The 9,611-nt window shown below is 46.2% G+C and overlaps 1 pseudogene; it reads left to right on the top strand.

The window, feature by feature from the left end:
- Positions 1-8,769: 8,769 nt before the first annotated feature.
- Positions 8,770-9,611, top strand: part of LOC114634866 — a 5,940-nt pseudogene continuing 5,098 nt past the window's right edge.

Below are 9,611 nucleotides of genomic sequence, written 5' to 3'. Positions count from 1 at the left end.
TTGGCCTTAGCACCCAAGTCAAACCAGTGCAAATGCTGAACCGGCATTGTGGTGCTTACTCTTTTTGTTACCCCTGAAGTTTTTCCTGGCAAACTTTATTATGGTTCAAAGAACAACATATGGACCTTATGAGTAGTCTTATATTTCATGGTAGTTGGAAAGTTCTCATTTGACTCTGTTGTCATACAAGAGCTGAGAAGACAAGTCATGGCAGGTGTGTATCTTGCCCCCTTGTGGGGTGTCAGAAGAGTTGGAGAACTTGATTAGCTTCTTCATGACTGTTAACTCCACATATAGGCCAAGAGTCATGGATGTAATAATACAACCCCGGTTCAAGGAAGACTGGAAGGGGTTCTCTAAGTCCTATGAGGAACTGATCCCCCTCAGGCCAGACCCTGCAATTGTGGAAGCAATGGAATACATTGGATTCCGAGCCCATGATATTATTGATTCATGAAGGCAACGAAAATATAACCAGACCATGGCATCCTATTGCTTACTGCAAGGGAAGGCTCTTCAATGGCATGGCTGCACAACACAGGCTCAGCCAGTGAGTCCAGTTATGGCTCCATTTCCTACACTTGCTGCTGCTGCTGCTTTCCCTCTAGGACTACAGAAGAGTAGAAGTGAGCCCACCCTAGGCACACTGGAGTCTAGTCATCCTCCAATGGTCTAGTGTCTGCCTATGCCCATAAAGCTAGTTAAAGAGGAGGCAGAGGAGCCACTGGGCCTATCCTTCTTCTCTTCAGGTCACTCCAGATGACACCCACACTGATCAAAGCATACATACATGCCAGGAGTGTCTTCTGAATTCACTCAACAAGCAGCCTCAGTGAGAAGAGCATCAGCAATGAGAACACAGAAGACAGCCTACTCTCCTTCTGTGTCTCAGGGGCCTGACAAGAGGGTTTAAGGGATGGACCAAGAAATTAGAAAATGCTCTGATGAAGCTGTGTTGTTGCTTTCCATGAAGAAAATCTTTCCTGGGGAAGAACAGAGTCTCCCCCGAGAAATGAGGCACAGGGAGAGAGTCCAGAGAACAAGCAGCAGGCACAGCCCTGGTACCTTTATGCTTTGCCCTACCCACTTTGCTCTGTGCTGGTTCCTCTTTTGTCTCTGGTTTGCATTTCCCCAAAACTGTTGCATTCTTACCTTCTGTAAGTACTTTATGATTCTTCCTCCACCCCAAGCCTTCTCCCTTTTTTAGATTTCTCCTCTTCCCAGCAGAGACTCAATATGATCGATCTGTACCCTGTTCTACAGAGTTGTCTTGCTGACCCCATCCCTTCACCTGGACTATATCACCCCGAAAGACAACAGCTCCCACAGGGTGAGAACTAGAGGGCTATGGGCTCATAGACTCTTACAGGAGCTACTGGCCCTAGCATATGCAACTATCAATCACAAGAGCTGCAGAACAGAGTTTTATGGTTTTTTTTAATGTAATGTAACATTCCATTCCATTAAGCCTCAAAACTAATAACCAGCAATGCATTGACTAAGTAGCAACAGCATAGTCTGCTGGTTATTGATCATGGTCACATTCTTGTATGCATGCATAGTTTTTTTGCATACTGATTATTCTTTTGTTCCTAAGACCTAGTGATGCATAGGTTTTTATAGGAAACATTTCTTTTGGAGATCTCAGCTGGGAAGTAGAAATAAGGCATAAAATAGTAAGGCAAATCAAAGCCTTACTTGGTCTTCTAAGAATTCTACCTCATTAATTATTTTTGCCTAGAAAAAAATTTCTTGTCTGTTTCATAGTGTCATCTGGGAATTCTGTCACTTCCTGAGTATAATCAGGAGATGTTTTCAGACACATGTTCAAGGAAAAGACACAGCAGCAGCAGCAGCAGCAGCAGCAGCAGAAGCATCACCTGAGCCCCTGGCTTCCATGTTCCTGAGAGATGCTGACTATTTCTGGAGTCTGATACCATACTGACAACTGATTATGAAAATGATTTAACTGAATATTAACATTCATAGAAGACACATCAATATTCCTAGAGGGGTTCATCTTCAGGAAATAGAGCTAGATGGCAGAGGCAAGCAGTATACTGTGTTCTTAATGAGAAACATCTTCTCAAATTTGATGATGGAAGAGATCTTACCAAAGCACCTCATCAGAAAACACGAAAGCATCAAGCCCTCTGGTGGAGATGCTGAGACAGGGAACAGTAGAGATCCTGAAAGTATCGAGATTCTGTGACAGTGGAGGTCCTAAGACACTGGAGATCATGCAACAGTGGAGGTTCTTCCACATTAGAGATCCTGTGATACTGGATGTCCTGCCTGCAGCATTGGAGGTGTTTGGACAGTGGATGTCCTGTGACAGTCGAGGTCCCGAGATAGTGGAGTTGAAGCTGGGACAGTGGAGGTGCTCAGACAGTGGAGGTTCTTGAAACAGCACCCAACACCATTGCTGGAGATGTTGGAAAGCGTTGTCACATGAAGGGTCATGCAGCTGGGCCACCTGCAGGTTCTGAACTTCCCTTGGCCAGGTATTTCTTGCAGACACACTAACTTCAGGATGGATCTGCTCCTCAAGGACGTTTTCCTGTTGTACCTGCCACACGTGTTGGTGTATGCTGAATCCACAATGCCTCTTCAATGTGGCAGAAGTAAACAATTCCTCACAGACAGGGCTGTGAGGGACCACAGAACATGCACATGAGACCTATGCTATTAGGTGTCTCCTAGATGTGAATATTTATCATAGAGAGAGAGAAGGAGACATTCTCTCTTCTGACTCTGTCCACGTGGTGGTCACCTTGAATGTTCCTGACAGGAACCTCAAGCATTACTTGCCCACTGGGCAGAAGCAAGGTTCTAGACAAAGGCCTCATTTCAGCTTTGCTTAGGTGTCATCCAACCTTTGATCCACAGGCCACTGATTCCCTTGAGATGTTGGAGGGAGAAGACAGTCAATGTTGAGGGATCACAGTGAGAAACTTTCAGAATGGATGGCAGGTGAAGGGGAAATGCCACCAAGGTGGGAATGCCAGGCATTAGGATAGATCAGCAATAGCTACTGTTAGCTCATAAATAAAATTAAAGGTAATATGGCTAATGTTTATGTGTGAATATGTCATATCCATTAATACATGCTGTCCTGGTTAGGTTCCAGATAAATTCCATGTCCAAAAGCAACTTGGACAAAAAAGAGTTTATCTCAGCTTATAGATTTAGTCCATCACAGAGGGACATCAGACCAGGACATGAATGTATAAACTGAAGTAGAGACTAGGAAGGGATGCTGCTTACCTGCTTGCTCTCCACAGATTGCTTGGTTTATTATTATACCTTTCAGGTCCCACTTCCTACCTCAGTGGGCTGGACCTTGGCCCTCCCACATCATTAATCAAGAAAATGTCCTACAGATTTGCCTACAGTCCAGTCTGATGGAGGCATTTTCTGAGTTAAGGTTTCTTTTCCCAGTGTTTTGTCAAGATGACAAAAACCTACCAGGACATGTATAAGTCAATGGATTCCCAGGTAGTGGGGGAAATGCATGCTGGTACATTTGGGAAGTCTGGTGCTAAGATACCAAAGATAACTAGTTGTCCCAAGAATCCATTTCTAGGAATACAGCCCAAGAAATGATGACACACTAAAAGGTAAAGGTCTCATATTGAGACTTAAACAGAGTGTACTGAGATAGAAATATCAGAATATATTATATCTAATAGACTTATCAGAATGTAGATGTTGACTAGATACACCTGGGTGCATACAGCTCTGGAACAGATCTGAGGCTGTGACACTGGACGTCTTTCTTAGCCAGTCTGAGTCTAGTGGGGAAGTGAAATCCACATGTTGGAGGCTCTTTCGAACCTCTCATGTGGGAAAGGGTTCCTTTCTATCTCCCAGATCTTTCAAGTATTTTCCACACTCTCCTCCCAGGCTGGGCTCTGCCATGGAGCCATGGGACAGGAATGTAGGGTCCCCAAAGCAACCCTAGTCTTAGTCAGGTGCAGCATGGAAGCTGCAAGCTTGGCAGGTGATGTAATGGAAAATTGGGTAAAGAGGCCACACCCCGGGGGAGAGGAGGAGACATCCTGAAGTGTATACCCTTTGCTCTCCTGTCATCCTGTGTTGCAGAGATGATCTTTGTTTCCAGGCAATGCTCCAGACATTGAATACCAAAGGCACAGAATACATTTTATTAAAAGAGGAGAGGGTTTTCTTCACAGAAAGGCATGAAGAAACTACTACAGATTCACCACAGAGCTAACTTAAGAGAAAATTTCAGACAAAAGCATGCTTTAGAAGTTAAACATCTGTATTTATTTCTCAGTCTCCTCTTCCTAAGAGCCAATGATAAATCACTATTAGGATTCAAACTGGATCCCTCAAATTCAAATGTTGGAGTTTACCTGTCACCTCAGAACGTGAGCTTATTTAGAGATAAGGTCAAGGGCATAGCTGGGGCTACACGTCAGTGAATGTATCTGGGGTGACGTGTGCTGATGTGAAGGGGAAATGGGATCCATTTGTAGTCAGGGAGACAGTGTGATGGTGAAGTGCTACAGGTATGAGCCATGAACAGCAGCCACCAGTGTTCCTGAGAGACTGGAAGAGGCCAGTGCAGGTGATCTCTTGTCTTTCCAGAACCAGTCTGCCAACACTAGACCTCAAACTAGTCTTCTAGACTATGAGAAATGAACACTTCTTCACTAAGCAGCACTCATGGGCCCAGCCTTGCCAGGAAGCCCTAGTGCTTGGACACATTCCCTCACGGAGTCATAGGTGTCAGAACCTGTGTAGTGGGGTCTCCCACCTCACATGAAGTTATGCTTGGTAGATTTCCAAGCAGGCCTACCTCTCTAGGGTGGAACCTCTGTCTGGGTTGGGTTGATCTTCAAAACTGGTGTTGTACAGCTCTATCCTTTGAGACAAACAGCCACTCCTTTGAGCTCAGCTGTGCATGCTCTCAACTTCTGAAGGCAAAACATCCAGATCACCGGAAGTGTTACCTCAGTAGAGTTGGGTAGGTGGAAGGTAGACTATGCACTTACTGGTCAGCAAAGTCCATCTCTAGGGCACAACACTGTTAAAGCTGACATCAGTAAAACCTTCCCACCCCCACACCCCCAAGTGCATGTATTAATAGACGGTGGCCATGAACTTTCATTTCCAGATACCGGGGCCCACCCCTATCCCATTTGTTTCTGAGTTCCATGGAACCTCACACACTGGCCACAGTTCACTATTAGCCTCTGTTAGCTGCCTCAGTGTCATCCTCATGAAAAACATTGAAGAGCCCAGCTTTATCTTCCTTAGGCCATATTTCAATTTCTACTCTCCCAACCTAGACTCTACTCTGTTTTGACTGATATTTTATGGTGCCGATAATGTCATTTTAATCTTAGCTGGAGTTTCACCCTTCGGTCACTGGTGGGACTTCTGGGAAAGGCAAGCATGCCCTGTTGTGAGCAAGAGCAAAGGCCAAGACTGCCTCATCCCGGGACTGCAGGGCAGGCTGCAGGCAGATGACTCAACAAAATGATCAACTCTACTTTAAGCTCAACAATGAACACAAATCCAAAGACCTGGGACTGACACAGTACCCAGCAATGTGACACCTGGGACTCCAAGCTTTTCTTGAAGGTTCTGAGTCATGCTGGCTTTGATGTCCTGCACCCAGACCTTCACCATGCACCCTGCCTTTGGGTGAGGACCAACATGCTCCTGAACCACACGGACTGTCTTACCTTCAACAGCATCTTGCTCTGTTACTGCTATGGCTTAAAGGAAGAAGAGAAAAAAGACAAGAACGACCTAACTCATAGGAGACAGAGTATCAAATGGTTGATATGTGTACAAAGCCCAAAGCCTCAGTGGACACAGAGTCAGATGCTGGGCATCTGTTTAACGCTGTCCATTTATGCCAATGAAAAAAGGATAAAGCAAAGTTTTGGGTAGCCCTTACATCCCAGGGAATTTTGAACTATTTTACAAATATTTAAATTAATCTTTAGACATTCCCATAAAACATACTATTAGCATCTCCATTTTACAAATAGAGAAACTGAGTCAGAGAAGACATATAATCAGAAAGTGGTGGTTAGCACATAGATTCTTGTTTATTTATTAACAAATGTATTCATGGTATGTGTGTGTGTGTCTGTGTGTGTGTGTCTGTGTGTGTGTGTCTGTCTGTCTGTGTGTGTGTCTGTGTCTGTGTGTGTATGTGCTCAGCCCCAAAGCTAAGCTTCAGATCCATGTACTTGGGCTGGTGAGAGGACTCAGTAGTTAAAATACCACAGAATCTTGGAAACCTGAATCCAACCCCCTCAGCTGTATAAAGGTACAAAATTCACTCCACAAGATTGATTATCCTATATCTTCCACATACATGCAAGTGTACACATGTCACACACACACACACACACACACACACACACACACACACACACACTGTTAACGTGACATGACAGGCCAAGCACATGCTGCTGGAGGTGTGGGGTGTGCTTGGAAGGTAAGCAGCAGAATGCGCTTACCCAGGCTGGGGAGGGAGAACAGAGAACCCAGATGAGTAGGGGGAGAGGTAAGTAAAGACCAGCATGACTACAGCCCCTCAGTGGTGTGTGTATGTGTGTGTGTCTTGCTCATGTGCTCTTCCATCTCAGCCAGAGTTTTCAGGTTCCTCTGGGGCTTTAAGCTGCTTTCCAATTATCTTGAACTGCTCTTTCCTAAAATACCCTCCCTCCCCTGAGGGAGGATTCAAGACATCCTCACAACTGGTGACATCCTCATAACACATGAACAGTAGTCTGTCCAGCATAACTGATGCCAGGCAGCATACCTGATACCACTGCTAAGCAGTCCCAGGACAAACACTCAAATGGCCTCCAGGAGATACCACCTCAGCTGTCTGCCTGAGGCTTGTCCTTCAGGAGTCACCCAGGAGGAACCTAAATGTGTACCCACTTCCTAACCATAGAAAGGAGTTTTCTAAAAGCAACATCGGGGCTCACAATGGCTGTGTCTCAGGACTAGGTCCCACGCTGAGTTCCTCGAGTCTATGTCTGAGAGATGATGCATATGACTTAAGGATCTCTCCATCCTCTCACAGGCAATGGACCCATACCACGTAGCACCAGCCTTTAGGCTGGAACCACCTACCTCCATCCCCAACCCTGGATGGAATAGCAAGAAGAGCTCTCTAAGGGGACACAGTGGACAGGTAGATGTCTGTTTAGGCAGCACATGTATTTGAAAGTATAGTCTGTGGTCACACTATTCCAACATAAGTGACATTGTCTAGAAACAGAGGTTTGACAGAAATGAAGGCATGTGCCTTGCAGGAGGTTAATGTGGGGTCACTCAGAAGGGTCTGTCTATCTGCAGGCTCCTGTACCTCTGTCCACTGGTTATCAAAGGCAAGGAGGCACAAGAGGAACTAGCTCACAGTGTGCTAGCCCTTATGCTTGGAGAGCACAGCAGTTGAGGCTCAAGTCCAGGAATGATTTCATTCATAACAGGATGCAGAGAATGCTAAGAATCTGCACACTGGCAGAGTAAAGTCCAGAGCCAAAAAGGGCACTAGGGGACACACCTGCTGCAAAGCAGGCATGAGCTGCTCCATGATGCCCATTCTGCATTCCTCCCCCAACTCAGGCTTCCTTACAAGTGATGAGCCATATTGGGGAACGGTACATGGTACACAGAACTGACCTGATGCATCCCAGGGTCCTCTGTGTCCAAAGCAGGAGAGCTGTTGATAGTGACAGGAGGTGGAGTTGCAGGTTCCAGGGCTCAAGCAATCTAAGCCCAGCAACAGAGTAGAACTGACCTTCCCTGCCCCAGCTCTGAGCCTTGGCTTTCCCCACACAAGGTACTTCTCCATCACTTGAAGGGATTGTTGGGATTATCAGAGTGCACTGAGCACTGATGGAAGGGGCCTTTAGCAACATGGGAAAGTGAAGAACATACAGAGCCTGTCTGCTGACACCCATTCCTCTAAGCTGGCTCGCCTACCTGAGCTTTGATGGTCAGTTCAAGAGTAGTTGGGACACTGCACGGTACTCCTGAATAGGACATGAAAGGTCCCTGCTTCAAACACCTCTGTCCCTCTGCTAGATGACATGGCCCAAGGACATACTCTTTAGGGGAGTCACCATAGAGGCAGTGGAATGGATCTCCAGAGACCTACACATCACATTGTACTGTGTCCCCAACACAAGTCAGGTTGATTTCTACTCTTTTCCCACAGATGCCATGAGGCATCCCAAACCCAGTCCATATCTTGATCCAGCACCAGCCACTAAAGGCATTTAGGAAGAGGTTAGCACATGCCAGAGGCAGATGTCCAGCTTGAGCTTGAAGTAAGTCTCTCTATCCTGGCCTTGTGGAGTCAGGCCTTGTGGTATGACTACAGCAGAGAGGCACTGGCACAGAAAGACCCCAGTGGATGCTCTTGCCTTGGATAAATATGTGCTCGCCTTCAGGGAGCCACTTTTTGAACTGGGTGAACCTACCTGATCCCTGTAACCCTCCTACCAAGAGGCCACAGAGGACTAGTGTGTATGTACATACATTTTCAACGAGTGTATGCTCGGAGTATTCACATGTAGACAAGAACATGCAGGCACAAAGGCACAAACTGGGTCAGGCTATGTTATTTGCCTATTTTACAACTTATCTTGTGTTTTAACCACTTCATGAAGTATAATTTACACAATGTAAACTTGCTTTCCTTCTAGACCAACAGTTTAACAAATCTTAGTAAGTTTAAGAGTTGTACCACCGGGGAGCGCGGGACAAAGGGAAGCGAAGCCGGAGCTGCGGGCGCCTTCTTGGCCCGCGGTGTCTCAGATTCATTCTTAAGGAACTGAGAACTTAATCTTCCAAAATGTCAAAAAGGCCATCTTATGCCCCACCTCCCACCCCAGCTCCTGCAACACAAATGCCCGGCACACCAGGGTTTGTGGGATACAATCCATACAGTCATCTCGCCTACAACAACTACAGGCTGGGAGGGAACCCTGGCACCAACAGCCGGGTCACGGCGTCCTCTGGCATTACAATTCCAAAGCCTCCAAAGCCACCAGATAAGCCGCTGATGCCCTTCATGAGGTATAGCAGAAAGGTCTGGGACCAAGTAAAGGCTTCCAACCCTGACCTAAAGTTGTGGGAGATTGGCAAGATTATTGGTGGCATGTGGGGAGATCTCACTGATGAAGAGAAGCAAGAATATTTAAACGAATACGAAGCAGAAAAGATCGAGTACAATGGGTCCATGAAGACGTATCATAATCCCCCTGCGTACCTTGCGTGTATTAATGCAAAAAGCCGTGCGGAAGCTGCCTTAGAGGAAGAAAGTCGACAGAGACAGTCTCGAATGGAGAAGGGAGAGCCTTACATGAGCATTCAGCCTGCGGAGGATCCAGATGATTATGATGATGGCTTTTCAATGAAACATACAGCCACTGCCCGTTTCCAGAGAAACCACCGCCTCATCAGTGAGATCCTCAGTGAGAGTGTGGTACCTGATGTGCTGTCGGTTGTCACAACAGCTAGAATGCAGGTCCTCAAGCGACAAGTCCAGTCTTTAATGGTTCATCAGCGGAAACTAGCAGCCGAACTCCTTCAGATAGAGGAAC

The sequence above is a fragment of the Grammomys surdaster genome, unplaced genomic scaffold, assembly GCF_004785775.1.
Source record: "Grammomys surdaster isolate TR1022 unplaced genomic scaffold, NIH_TR_1.0 1136, whole genome shotgun sequence".
Classification (NCBI taxonomy): Eukaryota; Metazoa; Chordata; class Mammalia; order Rodentia; family Muridae; genus Grammomys; species Grammomys surdaster.
Note: the sequence above shows the minus strand (reverse complement) of the source record. Positions and strands in the feature narration are given on the sequence as shown.